We start from the raw sequence: 24,381 nt of genomic DNA, 5'->3' as shown, positions 1-24,381 counted from the left end.
TGCCACCAAGTTACTATTCATCATCTTCCATAATCAACACTTGCAAAATATATAATTCGGGTGATTACTTAGTTGATCACTTCCAACTTTTGCTAACAAATAATTCCACAGGTTCATTGTATTCATCAATTTCATCGCCGACATTACTATTCATTTTCTCTCTCATTTTCTCAAAAGTACTATTCATGCCATGAACTAGAGTTTTATAATTCAATCTTTCAACCATTAAAACATGTAACAAATGCTTCAAATACTTCTAACTACTCATAATAAACGAGTTTGAAGCATTAGAATTACCTCTAGTAGATCAATCTTGAAAAATCATAACTTTGGTGATTTTTGGGTTCTTGAGGATTTGATAATGAAATCTAGTATTTGGATGTAAGAATGATATTAGAACTCATATATATTGAGTAAGAATCAACCCAAAATATTATTAACAACTTACCTTAGTTGGTTGGACTTGATTTGAGCTTAAAATCGCCTCTTGACCTCAAGAACCCTAACCCCAAAAGCTCAAAATATTATTTCTCCCCAACTTTGTACTTATAGGCCCAAGTTTCTGGGTTTCAGACTCTGCCCCGGACGCTTCGTGTCCCCAATTCACTCTTGCTTCAAGCTCTGATGTGGATCCGGACGCTATGGCAGTACTTCACTTCCAGCCTTTGGTAATTTGATCATAACTTCTTGTAGGAATTTCCAAATGATGAACGGTTTGAAGAATTAGAAACTAGACTCAAAATCCTTGTAGAAATATCTAAATAGTGAACGGTTAGAACCGTTGAAAATTAGACTCAAAGATCTTTAATTTGATATATTGTTTACCAGATAACTCCATATATATATATATATGCTCGTCTAAAGTTAGGTCTTGTGCGTACTCATTTGGAACTTTAGTCTATCATGTAATTTCCAACTTGACTTGTCCCAAGGGCTCTCCTTAGGCCCTATATCACTTCAAATACACCCGTTTCACTTGTTATTATGTGTATGGTATATATTTCATATTGTTAATTAACATTCTCATACAAATAAATATAATTAGCATACGTCGGACCTCTTAATGACCTTATAATATTTTGAAAAAATTTTCGGAACACCACTGAAGCAACACGTGTCAAGGATAACCAATTGGCAGTGACTCAACCATGGTGACACCGGATACGAATCTATAGCCGGATAAAAAGTAATTCAAGATATGACCGTTATAAAAATATTACAGAAGATACCAAGATTCCACTGGCCTTTATTACCTTTTATTATTCTTTATCACCTTTTAATTACTTTTTATTGCAGCATTAAAATTGGTAATTGAGGGGACATATTTTGTAAATCATTGTCACGACCCAGAATCTCACTAAGTCATGATGGCACCTAACATAACCCTGTAGGTAAGCCCAACAGTAAAAGTCACTATTATGATAGGAAACCAATAGAGATGGTGAATGAAATAGCCAAAAACGTTTAATACAACTATCCCAAGGACAGGTAGTACAAGTCATGAGCGACTATGAATAAGAGTACATCTAGAGTTTGAGAAAAATTACATCATCTTTTCGAAATTTACATAAACAGAGTTATAGCTTCTAATCTGCCACGAACAGATGGTAGCTTGTATCTTGAATGATGGTACGTCTTCAATGCTAGGACCTCGAATTCCGCAGTCGCTCACCGCCGAATATCTGCACGTAAGGTGCAGAAGTGTAGTATGACTACAACCGATCACATGTACTCAGTAAGTACCTTGACTAACCTCGGTGAAGTAGTGATGAGATTTTTAAGTCAAAAGATACTCACTAATATAACATATTTAGTTAAATTTTCAATAGAAACAACACTAGTAATAATAAAGTAGATTACAAGAACAAATATGAGAACTAGTAAATGATTAACTAAAAGTATTAACGATCAGTTCCTCAATATCCCAACTAACCATTTTCTAACACTTCAAATCATGATGTTAAAGCAATAACCATTAAACAACATAGTAACCCATGAATCTTCATAATATGAGAAATGTGTTCAAGATATCAAATCAAATGACACGGCAACACCCTTCGTGCATTTACCTCACCTTACCAAACATATGCATGTATGTCAAATCAAATGGCATGGCAACACCCTTCGTGCTTTTATCTCATCCTCACCAAGCATATGTATAATAGTACCAACCATGTAGAAGCAATGCCAATAACAGTAACAGCAAAGTAGAAATAACAAAGATAGCAGTAACAACAAAGTAGAAATAACACCGATAGCAATAACAAATAAGGCAGAAGCATATGAATGACGGTAACAGACAATGTAGGAGGCACAGAAGTAACGATGACAAATAAGTTAGGAGAACATGGGCTTCAATAACAAACACGGTAGATGGTTTAGATAAAATAATGACAAACGAGCGGAGACATAGATATAAATATAACAAACAAGAAAGAAAGCATGAATGTCACTAAGTAAACAGTTAGAAGGCATGGATAGAACAATAACAAATAAAATAGAAGGTGAAGGCGTAACAACAATAACAAGCAGCATAGAAAGCATAGGTGTAATCGAAAACAACTGGGGATAAAGACATGATTGCATAAAGGTAAGACAATACAACATAATGCATGTCTCTCATCTTTGCCTGCATGAAAACACCCTTCGTGCCATGAACTCTTATCCTCACATCATAATATAATAACAATTGTACGGCATCACCCTTTGTGCTTTTACTCTCTTCCTCTCATGATAACATAATAACAATGGCACGGCATCATCCTTCTTGCTTTTACTCTTATTCTCACATGATAATGTAAAAAAAGACAATGGCAAAGCATCACCCTTCGCGCTTTACATTCTTCCTCTCATAATAATATAAACATAATGGCACGGCATCACTCTTCGTTCTTTACACTCTTCCTCACCAAGTACATATATATCAACAACAAGCAAGGTAGAAAAAATGGATAACGTCCGGAAGAGTGGTTAAGCAAAATACAACACATGAATGACAACCACAACTCTTGCACCAATAGAAAATTTAATAGAATTCAAGAACCCCATTGTTCAAGTATCTCAACAAAGCTCAAACATGATTTTCAACATAACTATGAGACCAAGAATCTCAAGAAAAATGGACATAGACATGTATTCGTGATTTACGAGTATAGTTATGATTGAATTTAGTATATCAACAGTTTCACAAAGAGTCCATTATATCTAACCAAGTTGTAATAAGTTGAAGCATAGTCCTTAGCATTGAATTTGTGCTTATACTATCATAGAAGTCACATAAAACATGTGGCAAGAAAATCACAAAGTTCAACAAGGCACAAAGAGTCCTATAATCGACCCCGGACATGGATAACCCTGACACATGCATATATGCTCATCACCTTGCATATACATCACTCCTGCATGTAGCAAACAATATCATTTTATTAGAAAAAAAATTTCTCAACAAATCTAGGCAAGACACTAACCTCAAACAAGCCAAATCGATACACAAGAAGCGTCACCTCGCACGAATCGACCTCCGAACGGTTTGAAACTAGCCAAAAGTAACTCAAAAATATCAAATATTTTAATAGAAATCGAACACAAACGATAAAGGTCGAATCTTTAATCAAATACAAAGTCAACTAAAACGTTGACAACCCGGACCTGCACTCTAGAACTTAACAAAACTCATAAATTCTTATATCCATTCGAATACGAACTCAACCATACTAATTTTACTCAAATCCGACTCCAATTCGATATTCAGAACTTAATTATTCACTATAAAAATGTTTTGACAAAACCCCCCAATTTCTCTTTTAGATTCATAATTAAAATGCCAAAATTGAAGATGGAATCATGTAAAATAATCAAATCCGAGTCAAAAATAATTATCCCAATTCAAATCGTAAAAAGCTACTCCAAAACCGCCTAAATACGAGCTCCCAAACTCAAAACATGATAAAATGAGCTCAAAGTCCAAAATTAACAACTTATATGCACTGCCCAATAAAACCTTACACGATCGCGGTTGTTTTCTCGCGATCGCGATGCATAAAATTGCACTGCCACAAAATACTCTACGCGTTTGCGAAACCGACCAAGCGAACGTGATGACCTCGGATGCCAGACCTATGTGAACGTGTCCACGCCCATATGAACGTGAATACAAAATCCCCTAGATCCCCCGCTCAACTGCGATCACGAACCTTTTCTACGAACGCGATGGGTCAGACTACTCAACCTCCCCGAACGCGACCCTCCTGTCGCGAACGCGAAGAGGAAAAATCACCCAGATTCAAATCACACTTCGCGATATCGAAGCTCCTACGTGATCGCGATGCTTATCAGACCAGCACTAGAAATCAGAGGAAACCAGCAATCAAACATGAAAGAAAATGGTCTGAAATCACCCTGAAATGCACCCGAACCCCTCGGGACCCCATCCACACATACCAATAAGTCTCAAAAAATAACACGGACCTACCCGAGGCCTCAAATCACACATATAACATCAATACCATGAATTGCACCTCAATTCAAGCTTAATGAACTATTTCAAGTTTTAAAATTTTCAAACTTACGCCGAACACACCTAAACAACTCAGAATTACCTCAAATTTTGCACACAAGTTCCAGATGACCTAATAAACCTATTCCTACCCCCGAAATAATAATGTGAACCTGATAACATCAAAGCCAACTCTCAGTCAAATCTATGAACTTTCCAAACATTTAAATTGCTAACTTTTAACAAATCGAGCCAAAACATTCAAGAAACATTCAAATACAAATCCGAGCATACGCCTAAGTCCAAAATCACCATCCAGGTCTAACGAAACCATCAAAACTCTGATCCGAGGTCAAATATATAAAAGTCAAACTTGACCAACTCTTAAACTTTAAGCTTCCAAAAATAGAAATTTCTCTTCCAAATCAATCTCGAACCTCTCGAACATCGAAATCAACCATACACGCAAGTCATAATACATCATATGAAGCTACTCATAACTCAAACCATCTAACTGAATGTAAATGCTCAAAATGACTGGTCGGGTTATTATAATCATACACGTCATAGCTTTAGTATAAATAGAGGCTTTCATTTATTGTAAAAGAAAAACAAAAAAAGATTGATTGAAAAAGACTAAGATTCTTTCTCTCATTCTCTTAAGCTTTATACAATTGTTGTCAAGATTTTTTAATTATTCTTGATTCCGGAGGAAACATTTGAAGTTTAGGCTTGTTTTTTCTCTAATTATCCTTATTCACTATGTTTGCACTTTGTTATTTTATTTTAACGGATCAATTTAATCCATGTGTCTATATACCATATTATAAATTCAATTGTACTGTTTTACGGGTAAACAGTTTGGCGCCCACTGTAGGGCATAGACAATTATAGTATTACTTTGATCCATTCATCTGTTACTAACATATCTTGACACTTTTCTTTAGTAATATAAAATTATATATGGCAATTAATGATGCTAAAAAGTCATTCAATGTAGGAACAAATAACGACAGTGAGCTCATAGACAATCTCTACGATGGTAATCAACAGGATGGTTCAACCAATGAAATCAGTCTCGATGGAAATGAGTCAACTCCTAACCGGGTAGAAAGAAAATCACAACATGAGAGGAGTCCTACCCCTGATGATATAGATGCTGAGCTGGTGGCTGATACAGTTAAAGTGTTGAGAGCACAACAATGAAAAATTATGAACCATCTCTCAAGATTGGACCGGATAATAACTGAGCTTCAACAAGCAATATCAGGGGCTTCAAATAATTCAAATGGTGGAGTTCGAGTCCCTCCTGGCGTGCCAATAAATCAAACGGTCCCGAGAACCAGAAACGTTACTTCAAGAGGAGAGTTTAGATCAAACTACAACCAAGCGGGTGGAGCACGCAATGGATTTGGAAATGAGAACAACGTAGATGATCTTTTCAAAGCCGAACTCATGAGGTGTATGAGAGAAATACATTCTGGAATAGATCAGAATTCTAAGGAATTTCATCCCCGGATAGATAAGATTCTGGGAGCACCTCCGGTCCTAAAGGGCTCGAACTCAAAAAAGTATTTTTAATTGTCGTTCAAACCTAATACGGCTCCGGAGTTGATCCCAAAGAGACTCAAGATGCCAGATATTCTAAAATATGATGGAACATCGGATCTACAGGAACACATTACAACTTACACTAATGTTGTGAAGGAAAATGGTTTGGCTCCACATGAGATCGAATCAATCTTGTTAAAGAAATTTGGCGAAACCCTAACAAAAAGGACTTTAACATTGTATTATTTTTACGTGAGTACTCAATTGATTCTTTTGAAATGCTTGCAGATTCTTTTATTAAAGCTCACGCTAGACCAAGGAAAGTTCAAGCTAGAAAATAAGATATTTTCGTAATCGCGCAAGGAGACTCAGAGTTTACGAGAGTTCGTGATCTGATTCTAAAAGGAGAGAATATTATTGCTGGCAGTACCGGATGAATGAGCGGCAGAAGCATTTACCAAGGGTCTTAATCCCTCAAGCTCCGACACCTCAAGGAAATTGAAGGAGAGTTTGTTGGAATTTCAAGCAATGTGGACAGATGTTCATAATAGGTACGAGTCAAAGATTCGCGTAGAAAATGATCAGATAATTATATTGACATCTTATACAGCCCAGAATCAAGGTCAACTGAACTTTGATAGAAAGCATTCCAGACACCAGTTTGAACCATACCGATTAGGATCATAGACTGACAGGAGGCACGAACGTTCCCGCAACGAATCACCCGAAAATAACTAGTAATGTTTATGAACATTGGGGACTGTTGCATCATAGCAGCAGAAACTACAACAATAAGTACCGAAAGCATCTGAAGATGGCTCTGGAATAATCTATACAGGATACCGGAGATAGACCGAACTGGCTCCGAAATAAAGAAAAAGGCTAGGGACTGCTATATAAAGGACTGGAGACTGTCAAATTAGTCCCGGGAATAAAGAAATAAAAGGAATCAGAATCAAGAACCGACTAAACCCAATAAATGTCAGCCCAACCGCAATTGTCTTGTAGGTATTTTTGTTCATTTTCTGTGAACTATCGTATATGAAAATTTATAAACACTTTTGTACGTACAAGGAATGGAATGCAGCAAAACTTGTATCTTCTAGAATACTCTTGTAAATGTCTGAATGAACAAAATTATTCTTAAAAATTACTCACACTTAAAAGCAAATAAAGATTACAAATCCGAACAATTGTGCCCGGATGAACAGGAGACGTCCTCTTCATAAGCACCATAAACATAAGGACCCTCTCTTATAAAGCCATCCAATCAAATGGCTAAAGGTCGGATGCCTTATTTCCCGGTCGTAAAGTTAACTGGATGCATTAAATTTCCGGACTTTATCAAAACCAGAGGTACAAAATTCCTAATCATTCTCGGTCACTAAGGATGTGAGGTTATAAAAGTTTTGGTAAACTAAAAATCCAAGAGTCAAAACTCAAAGAAAAATTTCAGGGTACAACTAAAAATTTAAGAGTCAAAACTCAAAGAAATGTTTTTGGGTATAACTAAAAACCTAAGAGTCAAAATTCTAAGATTAAAAGTTTCGAGTGAACACTAAAAATCCGAGATCAAGCTTTCTGTGATGGTAGTACTTTTTCAGCACCAAACGATCATTGACAAAAGAATAATAAGTGGTGGAGTTGTCATATGAATCCCTAAGTTTTGCACTTTTTTCCCTTCGCCCATTTTTTGTCCCGGTTGAATTTTTCCGGCAAGGTTTTTAATGAGGCAGTAACGAGGGTGGAAAGGATAAAAACTTTTACTTTCCGGTCACATCACAGTGAGTAACTGGAAAGTAGAGGGACTATCTGTATACGGTAAATATCGGTCTCAATAGATGGGTGACTTAGGAAACGACACGTGTCAAGGATGGCCAGTCGGCAATGACTCAACCATGGTAACACCGGATACAAACATGTGGCCGAATAAGAAGCAATTCAAGATATGATCATTATAGAAACGGTACAGAAGACCCCAAGATTCATCCGGCCTTTATTACCTTTTATTATTCTTTATCACCTTTTAATTACTTTTAATTGCATCATTAATATTGGTAATTAAGGGGACATAATTTGTAGATCATGCACCCCATAGCTCTAGTATAAATAGAGGCTTTCATTCTATTGTAAATGAAAAAAAAAGAAAGACTGATAGAAAAAGACTAAGATTCTTTCTCTCGTTCTCTTAAGCTTTATACAAGTGTTGTCAAGATTTTTTTATTATTCTTGATTCCGGAGGGAATATTTTGAAGCTCAGGCTTGTTTCTTCTCTAATTATCCTCATTTACTCTGTTTGCACTTTGTTATTTTATTTTAACGGATCAATTTAATCCACATGTCTATATACCACATTACAAATTCAACTATACTATTTTACGAGTAAACTACTACAGCAAGTTGAATTATAGTGAATATTGAAAAAGTATTTACATTGTCAATGTATATAACTTAAATAATATTTGCTTAAATATCAAGCTTAATTTCTTGCCTCTCGAACCACAAGCTCCGTAGATCATGATTGTGAATACCATGGACTTCTTCTAGTACTGCAATTTTCTTGTTCTAGTTCCAAGATTTATAATATGCTTGGTCGTGTGGTGTATTAAGAAAAGAACCAAGAAAAAGGAGTTGAAGATAATGTTTCATTGGCCCCTACTTTTTTTGTATTCAGCTTTTAATTCTTGTACGAAACATAGCAAGATCTGTTTCCATTGTGATAGAGAAGGCTGCCAAAACTTGTACATGCCTTCCTTTAGCAATTGCTCGTAGCCAGTTGCCCATCTTTTCTTTCTATTCTAACCTTTTTCTATTCGGAAATTGGAATGCGTTTGAACCTTATTTTACTTGGTTAATTAATTGTGTCCTCTTTGTATTTGCTCCCGCTATTGCAAGATGTGTTACCAGATTGTTGATTGCTTCCCTTAATCTCTATAATTTTAGTTCTTAATATTCTAAGAAGAAATAAACACTAACAGCTCTGTTTTAAAAAGCGTTTTTGGGCGAGCTCCGGGGCGAGGCGTACCAAAAATGCCACGGGGCGATGGTGTGGGGCAAATGCCTCAAGAGGCGTACGCCCCACAATTTGGAGCGTACTCCCGGGCGTTCGGGGTGTACGCCCGGGCGTTCGGGGCGCGCTTTTTTAGTAAGGAGTAAGCCCTAGAGACTTTTTCAAATTAAAACAAAATTTGTTGAATTAGTCCTTCATATAATACTTAAATTCTCAAAAGTCAGTTTGGTAATTACTCAAAAAATTTATAAAGGAACTCAAAAGTATTAAATTTAAAAGTAAAGACCTTTTTTATTGATTTAAGCTCTAATTCATGGGTTTTCCAATTTTTTATCTTGTCCGCTAGTCTGCTAATATCTCCCCAAAAGCAACGAATATTTGATTTTTTTTACAAATACAAAGAAAACTACATTTTTCTTCATAACAGCAAATTCACAGTTCAAATTGCATGTTAATCATCCTTTTTGTTCCTCCATATATAAAACTTTATTCTTTTACACTCAAATTACTTGTGCTTGTTAGTAACGTATAATAGATTGTTTTGATTAGTTTTTTGTGGGGATGGAACACACATATATATAGTTTTCTTCAATTTTTATACAATTTTACTTGTTTATAAATATTAACTGTCATTATATTATTTTATTAAATATTAAAAATTAAATACCTATGAGGCTTACGCCCTGCGCTTCGGGGCTTACGCCCCGCTGAGGCATATGTAAAACGCTCCGCCTTACGCCCACGCCTCTCAACATAAGGTAATTCCTATAGTGCCTGTTATATATGCCCTGCAATCTTGTGGCGGGGATCAAGTCAATTCCTCTTGATCAAGTAAGAGTTCAAGCTAGGGTGCAAATTTTTAGCAATCGTATTTGAACTGAATTCAAAATTTAAAGTCGATTATTTATTAATTATACCAACATTATATGTAATAAACCAAATAATAACCAAACCAGCTGACTATATTGATTCACTAAATTGAATAACAATCAATTGGAATTTGCAATGAAATAGTAAAAAGGATCGGTGCAAGATAACATAAGGGATGAGAAGCTATAAATACACCACGGAAGAAGGAGATGAGAAGCTTAGAAAGAAATGTCACGACCCAAAATCTCACTTGTCGTGATAGTGCCTATCTCAACACTAGGCAAGCCGAAAATCACAATAATCCACTATATCTTTTAAATTTGAAAATAAATAATTAAATTCAGCGGAAGAAATCTCACAATTTCAAATATAACACTCCCAAAACCCGGTGTCACTGAGTATATGAGCATCTAATATGAGTACAATGATTGACTGATAAAAACCACTGTCTGAAAATATAGAACAGTATAATAACTGAAGGAAAGAGAGATAAGGTCAGCGGACGCCAAGCAGCTACCTTGATAGTGTCCAACTGATAGTACTCTGAAATCTAACTATCTCCGTATCCGAAAGTACCTGGATCTGCACACGAGGTGCAGAGTATAGTATAAGTACAACTAACTCAATAAGTAACAAGACTAACATCTGGGCTGAAAGAAATGATGAGCTCCGCAGGTACAGTCCAGTAAAAGTAATGGTACAGAAATGTAGGCATGCTTTCAAGTTCAACAGATAAACTCAGTACAGGTGAAATAGATCAATACTGCATGATATGAGGAATATGACATCTCAGTAGCAATACCTCTTATAGATACCGGTCATCAATTATTCGGTCACTCAGTACAGTTTATGGCCAGTCCAGCCCCGGGGTGTTCCAACCCGTATATATATATACATCGATTGACAGTCAGTCATTCAGTACCGTATAAGGCCAATCCAGCCGTGGGGTAATTTATCCCCAAATGCAAATGATACGGACACAATCCATGTCCAGGTAAATTCATTACAATATAAATAAATAAGGCAAGTCCATGCCCTGGGAAAATCCATCCCAAACATATATATAAGCAGTAGGTAAGGCAAGTCCATGCCTTGGGAAATTCATCCCGAATATATATAATCATCTACGCTCACTAGGGGTGTACAAACTCCGGAGGGGCTCCTTCAGCCCAAGTGCTATAAGTCGACCGCGCTCACTGGGGGTGTGTGCAGACTCTCGGATGGGCTCCTTCAGCCCAAGCGTGATATAAAGCCAATATGGTCTACTGCAGGCGGACAGTCCCGATCCATATAATAATAAAGCCAATGAGGCCTGCTGCAGGCGGGCAGCCCCGATCCATTTATTAATAAAGCCAATAAGGCCTGCTGCAGGCGGGCAGCCCCGATCCGGAAAAATAATAATGTATAAAGCCATTCTGGCCTGCTGCAGGCGGGCAACCCCGATCCCTTTAATAATAACATATATAAAGCCAAATGGCTTGCTGCGTTGCGCAACTCAATCCCATATATATCCTCCCAATGGACAATTATTACTGAGTGTGAAATATATATTTTAGAACAATTAATTCAACAGCATCACGACCCCATGGGTCCTAAAATATCGGCACATAGCCTAAACATGATCTTTATTACTAGCCTCTGCTTAATTCTTCTAACACGTGCCACATGTTCAAATAATCATATGATTCTTTAATTTTACTAATTCACAGGATTTATTCAAGAAACACTTTTTGTGGTGCACGTCTACATGTTCGTCACCTATCGTGTGTGTCACCTCCAAACAATTCATATCATACCAAATTCGGGAATTCGTACCATCAGAACCAAGTTTAGAAGTGTTACTTACCTTAAACCATGAAATTCTTTACTCCGGTATGCCTTTGCCTCGTGAATTTGCCTCCAAACGCCTCGAATCTAGCCACAATTAATTCGATTCAGTCAATACCAATTATTGTAATGAATTTCATAAGGAGATACTAATTTTCCAATAAAATCTGAAATTAAATCAAAAATCTCCCATAGGGCCCACGTCTCAGAACCCAACAAACATTACAAAATATAAACGCCCATCCAACCACGAGTCCAACCATACAAATTTTACCAAATTCCGACATCAACTCGACCTTCAAATCTTAAATTAAAGTCTTGAAGATTTCTACCATTTTCAACCCAATCTATACCCATTTGGACTTAACAATCTTTCCATAAACCTTATTGATATGTATAAATAATACTATTACACCCAAGAATCATACTCTTAATCACCCATCTTTACCCAAACTCGAAATTGAAGACTAGGGGTTAGAACCTTACCTCTTGGGTGAAGATCTTGCGATATTTCCTTGATGGATTTCAAAGCTTGAACAAAATCTTGATGAACAAAGCACTTGAGCTTCTTCCTCTCTCTAGAACACTCTCCCTTCTCTCTAAAAAATGTCAGATTTTTGCTCCAAAATGAGTCCCAAAGCCTATTTATCAAAATGGGTTCGGGTTATGAAAATAGAAAAATTAACTCTCCGAAAGTAGGTATGCGGTCGCATAATAGACCGCAGAATGGGTATGCGGGTCGCAAAATGCACCGCAAAATCAATGCCCAGAAATGGGCTTCACCGGACAGGTCTGCGACCATTTTGCGGTCGCATAACTACTTCTGCGATCGCATAATGGTTCTGCGATTGCAGAATTGGTCGCAGAATCGCATTTTTCCAGATTTTGGTAATTTAGTCATAACTTCTTGTAGGAATTTCCAAATGACGAACGGTTTGAAGAGTTGAAAACTAGACACATAGACCTTTCTTTTGATAGGTAATACACCATATAAAATTTCGTATCATCAGAGTTATGATCATTTGAAATTAGGTCTTGTGCAAACTCACATAAAACTTTAGTCTTATGAAATTTCCAACTTCTACATTCGATGCCGAAACTTATCGAATCAAGTCTGATTGGCCTCAAATTTTGCACACAAGTCATAAATGACATAATGAAGCTATTTCAATTTCCAGAATCGGATTCCGGCCTCAATATCAAAGAGTCAACCCCCTGGTCAATCTTTTCAAAAAATCAACTTTCGGCATTTCAAGCCTAATTCCACTACGGATCTCCAAATAATTTTCTGGACACGCTCCTAAGTCCAAAATCACCATACAGAGCTATTGGAATCATCAAAATTAATTTTCGAGGTCGTTTACACATAAGTCAATATATGGTCAACTTTTCCAACTTAAGTTTTTAATTATAAGACTAAGTGTCTCATTTCACTCCGAAATCCTTCCGGACCCGAACCAATTTACCCCGACAATTCACACAACAACTGTAAAGTAAAATTTGAGCAGAAAAGGGGGATGTGAGGTTGTAATACTCAAAACGACCGGTCGGGTCGTTACATTCTTCCCCACTTAAACATATGTTCGTCCTCGAACGTGCCAAGAGTTGTTTCCAAGCCACCAAATCACTATTCCATCTTATCACGCACGTACCCGGGGGTGATCTCACGTCACCCTATTCCACATAGGCATGACAACACAATACAACTGAAAATCCTTAATTTAATCTTAGCCCAAAAACCTTGGAATTCAATTCCCAACCTTCAGCATTTCATTTCAAGACACGAATCTTACATTTACACGCTGTATGTGTCTGAACAAGATACATCGAGCTATAACTATAATCACGGATATAATCACCCAGCATATTACACAACTCGCTCTCTCGTAGCACCATTTCTGATCACGGTAACTACTCCAAACCAACCAAGTACTAGTATAAAACTTCATATCAAGCCAAACCTCGTTCCAAAAACCTCCGTAAACTGCCAATGATGAAAGAAACAATCAAAAACGCATAACCACTCATCAAATCAACTAGCCATGGAGCTCTCTCGCCCTAACCAGAACCATAATCACTTTCTAAGCCGTTTCAATATTATACTCCTGGATATACCGTAATCAAACCTGATAGTACTCGTTCTAGGTCCAGTGACCTTATATTATTAAACACAAATATCCCATTGACATGCCACACCAATACAACTCAATCCAAAATTGCACAACGTTGTACCCAAAATGAAAGATGTCTTAAAGTAAAGGACTGTATTGTAAGTTCAAAAACAAAAATCACCACAGCCATAATACTATAAGCTCATTATATATAGTAGAACCAAGACACATAAATTTAATAACAGTAACCAGCTCTTCTAGAGCTCACATTAACATCACTCGCACGGACAATTCACGTGCTATAGTTTTAATATCTGGACCCGCACGGACAACACACGTGCCAATAATATCAGTATATTGATCTGTAAGGACAACTCACGTGCCAATAGCATAATCCGCCTGGCATGGTCATAGGCCTCCAGTCCAAGCATATCATATAGGATCAATCAAATAAGTACACATGTATATGATAAATGAAATAATATTCACATGCTCTTGGACTGGTATAATTAACACGCCATAGCGTAAGCATGTGCAAAGTCTGATGTCACACTTCAAAATGGCAAGTTAACGCAAAAATAGTAACTACCCCATTTATTTAGGGGAATAAACCTCTTTGTAACCTCAAATGTAGCCCAGATAGTTCTCAACAAAGGTACGGACACAAGAAACATTATAACTTTACGCTTAACAGTCAACTCTAGGCATATCATAGCCTAAGCATTCTTTCGAGTATGAGTACTTGCCCCCATGCCCGCACATTGGCTCAAACCTTACATATATGCACACTTATAGCGCGCAGCTATCACAAATAATTAACGCAACTAGTGCCTCCACTGAGTTAAAAAAAAAAAAAATACTCACCTCAAACAGGCCGCAACTCGAAACAATATACTTCTGAGAACTCCTAGTCTCTAAATTCATCAAACACATGAATCATCATAACTGATCCCAGCTCCAGCACTAGAATGACTAATACATTTTTCATTCACGATCTTCCCATGAGGAATACTTTCATAGTTCTTCCGTGCCACATAGAAATAATTTGAATATTAGCAGTCTATTAACTAGGTGAGTACTGCAATACCAATGACATCCGTAAATCAAAACACAATGCGCCTTTTGAAATGCGCACCTTTCTCAGGGATTACCGAGAAGTTATAACATTCGTCTAAATACATAGCCGATTCTGGCAATATACAAATTTTGAAAAAAATTCAATCGACATATATACATTTTTAAATCCATTTGAACTTTCTCGAGAGTCACCCCCTTTGTTCAAATCCACATTACACCGCCCAAATGGGCCAAAAAACACGTGCCCCATTAGCACAACAATACTCAAAGAAGTAACTCTACTTTAATACCACCTATCAAATTCATACTCCGTGCGCACTACATCATTCACAAATAATAACTCACTCATCCCACGATTTTTATATACTCATAAAGCGTAATATAACCCGTATCCAGAAATTTCCTTACTCGAGTCATTCTCGAACTCCACCTTTACAAGTCATCACCGATTCCCAAGTATACTTCAGACCAAAACAAAGAATTTGACACATAACCATGAATTGAATTGCCAATAGTAGGCTCCCCCACTTGGATCAAAGCCATAGATTAAAATACTTGATAACTCACAATACCCATACTTTATTACTGCCTTAATACCGCAGTCAGTTCAATGAAAATTTTCTCAAGCTCAAGACACACCAACCATAAAATACCTCAATCATCCGCTAATCTCGTATTCATTCTCTTAAAACTCAAGACAACATTCTCAACCAGATTCAAATTCAAGTCTCAACACGTACACCCCGCTGGCAGAAAAGAAACTCTCTATTCACATCATAAGGAACACACTTACATAAATTACTACGCAGGAGATAACCCACCTACTTAGTCTCAAATTGGCATCTTGTTATACCCTTTCGCAACCATAATTACTATGAAATCACTTAATCTTTCTGAGTCCAAACTCATTAACCACACACGAGAATTTAGTTTGCCCCAAAATTTAACAACGTGAAGAATCTTTCAAAACATTCACACTTGAGATTGTACGTCATATCAAACGAAAATAAAGCACCCAATGGCATTCCTTTACATTTCAAAGAAACACTTCTTGTCACATTCAAATCATCTTAACACATCCCGCAGTTACATCATACTCATCACAAAGTCATTCCACCGCTCATCGAGCCATAAATTCCACTCGTAAGGACATTACCATACATATGAGTCCAAATAAACATGTTAAAACTGAAGCTACCGAGCCTAAGCTGCGGTCCAAACCTGGCCTCAAGTCGTCCAGACTGTCCCATCACCAAAACACAGAATACATATCTTGAACCTCGTTCATAAAATTACAAGTCGGTGATGCACAGCTGATACCGAGCGCTCATGTGCATATACGAATGCGTGGAAGAAATTCAAAGAGTTATGTTTCAAGACGAATCAATTCCGCACGATAGAATATAATAAAGTGAATTTTTCCTAGGGTTTTGGCAGCCTCTCGAAGATAAGTACAGATGTCTCCGTACCGATCCGCAAGACTCTACTAAACTTGCTCATGACTCGTGAGACCTATATCACCTAAAGATCTGATACCAACTTTTCACGACCCAAAATTTCACATGTAGTGATGGCGCCTATATCAATACTAGGCAAGCAAAAACTCAATAATCCACCATATGTTTTTAAATTTGAAAATAAATAATTAAATTTAGCAGAAACAAATCTCACAATTTCAAATATAACACTCTCAAATCCCGGTGTCACTGAGTACATGAGCATCTAATATGAGTACAATGATTGACTGATAAAAACCACTATCTGAAAATATAGAACAATACAATAACTAAAGGAAAGAAAGACAAGGTCAGCGGATGCCAAGCAGCAACTTTGATAGTCTCCAACTGATAGTACTCTAAAATCTAACTATCTACGTATCCGAAAGCACCTGGATATGCACACGAGGTGCAGAGTGTAGTATGAGTATAAATAACTCAATAAGTAACAAGACTAACCTCTGGGGTGAAAGAAATGATGAGCTCCGCAAGTACAATCCAGTAAAAGTAATGGTACAAAAATGTAGGCATGCTTTCAAGTTCAACAGATAAATTCAGTACAAGTGAAATAGATCAATACTGCATGATATGAGGAATATGACATCTCAGTAGCAAGACCTTATGTAGATACTGGTCATCAATTATTCGGTAACTCGGTATAGATTATGGCCAGTCCAGCCCCGGGGTGTTCCAACCCGTATATATATTCACATCGACTGACAGTCAGTCATTCAGTACCGTATAAGGCCAATCTAGCCCTGGGGTAATTTATCCCCAAATGCAAATGATACGGACACGATCCATGTCCAGGTAAATTCATTACAATATAAATAAATAAGGCAAGTCCACGCCCTAAGAAAATCCATCCTAAACATATATGTAAGCAGTAAGTAAGGCAAGTCCATGCCCTGGAAAATCGATCCTGAATATAGATAATCATCTACGCTCACTGGGGGTGTACAGACTCCGGAGGGGCTCCTTCAGCCCAAGCACTAGAAGTCGACCGCGCTCACTGGGGGTGTGTACAGACTCTCAGAGGGGCTCCTTCAGCCCAAGTGTGATATAAAGCCAATATGGCCTACTGCAGGCGGATAGTCCCGATCCATATAATAATAAAGCCAATGAGGCCTGCTGTAGGCGGGCATCCCAGATCCATTTATTAATAAAGCCAATAAGGCGTGCTGTAGGCGGGCAGCCCCGATCCATAAAATAGTAAAGCCAATAAGGCCTGTGCAGGCGGGAAGCCCCAATCTGGAAAAATAATAATGTGTAAAGCCATTCTGGCCTGCTGCAGGCGGGCAACCCCGATCCCTTTAATAATAACATATATAAAGCCAAATGGCCTGCTGCGTTGCGCAACTCAATCCCATAAATATCCTCCCAATGGACAATTATTACTGAGTGTAAAATATATATTTTAGAACAATTAATCCAACAGCATCACGACCCCATGGGTCCTAAAATATCGGCACATAGACTAAACATGATCTTTATTACTAGCCTCAGCTTAATTCCTCTAACACGTGCTACATGTTCAAATAATCATATGATTCTTTAATTTTACTACTTCACGGGATTTATTCAAGAAACACTTTTTGTGGTGCACGTCTACATGTTCATCACCTATCGTGTGTGTCACCTCCAAATATTTCATATCATAACAAATTCGGGGATTCATACCCTCAGAACTAAGTTTAGAAGTGTTACATACCTCAAACCATGTAATTCTTTACTCCGGTATGCCTTTACCTTATGAATTTGCCTCCAAACGCCTTGAATCTAGCCACAATTAATTCGATTCAGTCAATTACAAGTATTGTAATTAATTCCATAAGGAGATACTAATTTTTCAATAAAATCCGAAATTAACTGAAAAATCACCTATGGGGCCCACGTCTCGAAACCGACAAAAGTTACAAAATATGAACGCCCATCCAACCACGAGTCCAACCATACAAATTTCACCAAATTCCGACATCAACTCGACCCTCAAATCTTCAATTAAAGTCTTTGAAGATTTCTACCATTTTCAACCTTATCTATACCCATTTGAACTCAACAATCTTTCCATAAACCTTATTGATATGTATAAATGATACTATTACACCCCAAGAATCATACTCTTAATCACTCATCTTTACCCAAACTCGAAATTGAAGACTAAGGGTTAGAACCTTACCTCTTGGGTGAAGATCTTGTGATATTTCCTTGATGGATTTCTAAGCTTGAACAAGATCTTGATGAACAAAGAACTTGAGCTTCTTCCTCTCTCTAGAACACTCTCCTTTCTCTCTAAAAAATGTCAGATTTTTGCTCCAAAATGAGTCCCAAAGCCTATTTATCAAAATGGGTTCGGGTTATGAAAATAGAAAAATTAACCCTCCGAAAGCAAGTCTGCGGTCGCATAATGGACCGCAGAATGGGTATGCGGGTCGCAAAATGCACCACAAAATCAATGCCCAGAAATGGGCTTCACTGGACAGGTCTGCGACCATTTTGCGATCGCGTAACTACTTCTGCGATCGCATAATGGTTCTGCGATCGCAGAATTGTTCGCAGAATCGAACTTTTCCAGACTTTGGTAATTTGGTCATAACTTCTTGTAGGAATGTCCAAATGATAAACGGTTTGAAGAGTTGGAAACTAGACACATAGACCTTGCATTTGATAGGTAATACACCATATAACATTTCGTATCATGAGAGTTATGATCATTTGAAGTTAGGTCTTATGCAAACTCACTTGAAACTTTAGTCTTATGAAATTTCCAACTTCTACATTCGATGCCAAAACTTATCGAATCAATTCCGATTGACCTCAAATTTTGCACACAAGTCATAAATGACATAATGAAGCTATTTCAATTTCCAGAATCGGATTTTGACCTCGATATCAAAAAGTTAACCCCCCAGTCAATCTTCCCAAAAATTCAACTTTCGACATTTCAAGCCTAATTCCACTACGGACCTCCAAATAATTTTCCGGACACGCGCCTAAGTCCAAAATTACCATACAGAACTATTAAAATCATCAAAATTAAATTCCGAGGTCATTTATATATAAGTCAATATCCAGTCAACCTTTCCAACTTAAGTTTTTAATTATAAGACTAAGTGTCTCATTTCACTCCGAAATCTTTCCGGACCCGAACCAACTAACCCAATAAGTTATAAATTAATTGCAAGTCATAAATTAAGCAGTAAATGGGGAAACGGGGCCGTAATACTCAAAACGATCGACCGGGTCATTACAAGAAAGATATGAGAAGTACAGAGCTTTTCACATAACATATCCTTAATCCTTAAAACCCAGACGATAACCACTTTTATTCACTTTGTCATGCGCTTCCTTAACCCGGATCCCAAACAAAATCTCTTGTTGGGATTTCTAATTCTTGGGTCTGTTTATGGTTTAACACCTAGCCCAACAGCCTCTGTCGAAATAACTGGCTCATACACATCATTTGAATTATCCTGGTTCACAACAATACTCTCGTCCTCAAAAAGAATCTTGTCCTCAAGGTTCGAGTAGAGCCACACTAACATTATGTTAGTGAATCTGTCACGACTTAAATATGCGTCAAGAGATGACCAATGTCTTTCAACCTTAAGAATTGATGAATCAATTCCAGTGCCCTTTGCCAATTCTAAATTACCAAGAGGAAGAACATAAGCCACAAATTTAAAAATTGGTTCTTGTTCCTTTATCCTAAGTGCAACAATTTCCATTACCATCTTTGTACCAAGAGAGCCATGAGCACCAGTAACACGTACTAGTTCATAGCAATAAGGTTGATTGAGGTAGTCAAATTATTCAGGATCTCCCAACCTACACCTTTTCTTTATCTCCGCGGGTACTGCATATAGAAGATAGAAACATTGATGCTTCTGTTCAAGAACTAAAAATAATAATTCTTGAGATCTTTCAAGGAGAAATGTTCCCTTTTCTGCACTAGATACTCTTCTAGACTTGTCAACCCGAGTTTCTAGAAATATACAAAAACAGCTTGAATTGTCAGTTTGTACTGTTTTGGCATTGCTAGTTCAAGTACTAGATTTGAAGAATTTGTTGGTCCCTACTATGCTCTGCCATACTTATACAACCAACAAAATAGGCAAGATAACACATAAGCCTCCCAATAGTTGTAAATTTTTCAACTCTAATGTTAGGACCAACCAAGATAAAAGTGCTTTTACCCTTAATTATCATTGGTCTGTGAACAACATCAGCAACAACAATTGAAGCTACTTTCATCAACTCAACATTTACATTATCTAATAAAAGAACACTTTCCATCATAGTCAAGCTATAAGTATGTAGTGCAGCAAACTTATACAATGAGGAATCGGACAGGAACTCAATAATTATATTACTCGGATCTAAAATAGATCATAGTATAAAAATAATAAAGTCATCGGCACCACATCTAGCAACTGCTAATGTAAAATCAGTTAGCAAAAGGGATGAATGGATACCCCATTTTCGTCCAAGATCCCACACTTGAGTCATAGAGTTAGCATATGTAACGAAATAAAACTTGACCAGTAGATCCCAACAATAGTAGTGCCGCAATGTTCACTGTATAAGCTGTTAGAGCTATGTACTTGGAACGTATTCCTAGATCCTATACAAAAAGATATCGCAAGTTGTTGAGCCAGTAAATAACAATCAGTTGTTTTTGTATGCTGAAACATAATGTTTCTAGAAGGTAAAATAGAAAAGTCAGAAAAAGGAGATTTTGGTCGCAGCTAGGCATATTCTTCTAAGTTCCACCACAGCACCAACTCCTCCAGTCAAAGAAAATTTGATCTTCACTCAACTTAGACAAAGCATAGTAATCAAAGCTTACTAAGTCCATAAGAGGCCAAAGCTTAACCATTTCTTCTTTAACATTCTTTCCCACAAGGACACGGCTGGTAGACCAAATACCAATCGCAGTAGTGTACTTTGTTGCTCCAAATACAAGCCCTGCCTCTCTATAATACTGAGAGAAGATGTAAGAAATATTTAGTTGTCTTTCAACTAGAGCTTTAGCATGTCTCCAGTTAGATAAATTAACCGGAGGAGCATGGAAATTCACCAAAAGATTGTGATGTTTAATGTCTTTGTGAGTTATACCGATTGTGCGACGAATGTAGGACAATGCCCAAAAAGTACGGAATGTGTAAAGCTTCACATGTAAGAGAGTGTGTATAGATGTCCTAGGTTGCAATCGAATAACCAGGGGGAGTCCGCTGGGGTTACCATGAACAAATTTGCACCAGGATCAAATGGGAATTGATTCAAAAAACATAGATCATTGGAGATGGAATCAATATGACACTCTAATATCCTAATAATCTTCTTGAAATCATCCACAACCATGACTAAATAATATCTTGCAGCGCCAATAAATGTGGTGAAAAAACCAAAACTAGGATCAAATGAAAAGTCTAGCGAAATAGACTTTGCTTTATAAACTAGACCACACATCGCAAGCAAGAGTCTAACAGCTTTATTATGCTGAATATCTGGGGACTGCTTGAAGTAACTTTCAGCAAATATCTGGAGTAATACTTGTATATTCTCCGCCATAGTAGGTTCACATATTACAGACAATAAGAAACCATGAAATTTTTTCTCCTGCCCAGTATCAACCCCATAAAGCATTTATGTAGGTTAACATCATGGTGATGGAACAATATATTTTGATTAGCACCCGTAAATGGAAATGATATCCCAGGAAATATCTCAATAGCATTTGACATGACATATCCTTGTCTAGCCAAAGGAATTTGATAACTAGTAATATCCCTTAAAGGAGAAATTTCTAACACCGGAGCTCCATTGTCTCTTGCATTTTTCTCCTCTTTATTTTTAGATTCCAGTGGTTTAGTCACATTACAATTGTAACCAGTTAAACCCACTAAGGAAGTAATGAGAACAGAGTTTGAAGAAATACCGATCTGATTAACTAGAACCTCAGTAGTAACCTTGGTTTGCAAGGTCTCAGAGTGAGACTGGTGCGTGTTGCCATTTCCCTGAGAGCCTTCATAAAACACCTGGACCTCCTCTGATTTTGCATTACTTAAATCAGATTCTGTTGTATCGGTAAGGACTTCAATATCTGATCGCTCAGTAGCAAAGACCTTAGAACAATAACATCCATTTGACATATTATCGAACACCTAGGCTTCAATTTTAGTAGAATATTCCTTGATTGTAGCCATGTAACCTTCCGGCGATTCGAGATGTTGTTTATGAAAATGAATTCGCACCTTTGCAACAAAGTATTCCCAATCCTTCAATTGCTTGTTCTGGAGAAGCCATCGGAACCACTCCAACGCCTCACCTTCGAGGTAAATAGACGTGTGTAATAATTTGTTATTTTCTGATATGCCGTAGAATTCAAAATAGTGTTCTGTTAACTATCAAATTCATGATCAATGCAATAAGATTGAAAATGGCAGAATATATACCTTTCTAGAAAGAGAAATATCGGGTACTCTTATTATGTGAATTGTGTTGTTTTGATTCACTGTACAAGTATCTTATATAAATAAATGGATTGGGTACATTAAAATAAATAGCAGCTATGCAAATGGGCCCAACAATAAAACTGACTAAAGCTAAAACTAAACTAAGGTGGCTTGGCCCATTTGACTTCAGCTCTAATACCCTTCAGCTCCAACACCCCCTCGCAAGCTGGAAGGGCTTGCCATTCCAAGCTTGGGAATAAAAGCATGTTGCTGCATGCCAAGCAAGGATTTAGTAAACACATCAGCAATATGAGAAGAAGTGAAAATAGAATGCAAAGAAATCAAACCATCAGCCAAGGCATTTCGAACAAAATGACAATTCACCTCAACATGCTTGGTTCTTTCATGGAAAATAAGGTTTTTGGCTATGTGGATGGCTGCTTGATTATCACAATAGACTGCAACTAGACGAAGATCAACCACCCTAAATTCAGCTAACAGCCGGACTAACCAAGTGATCTCTGCAACCAGAAGCATGAGAGCCCTATATTCTGCCTCAGTAGAGGACAAGGCAAGAGTGGGTTGCTTTTTAGACTTCCATGAAACAAGACAGCCACCCAAAAACAACACAAAACCAGAAACGGATCTCCTGCTATCAACACAACTAGCCCAATCAGAATCACAGTAGCCAAGCAAAGAGAAGTCAGGAGAGTTGGAAAGAAGAACACCCAAATCATAGGTACCAGCCACGTACTTCAAGACACGATAAGCAGCTGTCAAATGAGGAATCCTAGGAGCAGACATATACTGACTTAGGTGTTGCACAGTATAAGAAAGATCTAATCTGGTATGCTACAAGAAGTTCAATTTCCCCACTAATTTTCTATACACAGATGGATCAGGGAGTAACTCTCCTATATCAGCTGACAACTAAACATGAGGATCTAATGGAGCCACCACTGGAGTTATTGTAGAACACTCAAATTCAGAGAGCAAATCCATAGTGAATTTGTGCTGGCTAACCAAGAACCCTTGGGGCTTCTTGACAACTTCAAGCCCAAGAAAGTAATGAATCTCACCAATATCTTTAATTTTGAATTGGTCATCCAAAAACTATTTGAGGGTATGGATTTCATAAATGTCATTACCAGCCAACAGAATATCATCAGCATATATAGCAACTAAGGTAGACTAAAACCTGACCTTTCTAAACAAAGAGTGATCATTGATACTAGGCTAGAAACTTTTAGATTGAAGAGCAGAAAAGAGTTTGGCATACCACTGCCTAGAGGCCTGTCTAAGACCATATAGAGACTTGTTCAGTTTGCAAGCCAAAGAGGAAGAAGGTATAGAAGTAGATGCTGAAACAGACAACTTTGGAGGGATATTCATAAACACTTCTTCATCCAAATCCCCATGTAGAAATGCATTATTGACATCAAGTTGGTATACTGTCCAATTTATTTTAGCAACCACAGACAAAAGA

This window comes from Nicotiana tabacum, chromosome 14 (genome assembly GCF_000715075.1).
Source record: "Nicotiana tabacum cultivar K326 chromosome 14, ASM71507v2, whole genome shotgun sequence".
NCBI classification, from domain to species: domain Eukaryota; kingdom Viridiplantae; phylum Streptophyta; class Magnoliopsida; order Solanales; family Solanaceae; genus Nicotiana; species Nicotiana tabacum.
Note: the sequence above shows the minus strand (reverse complement) of the source record.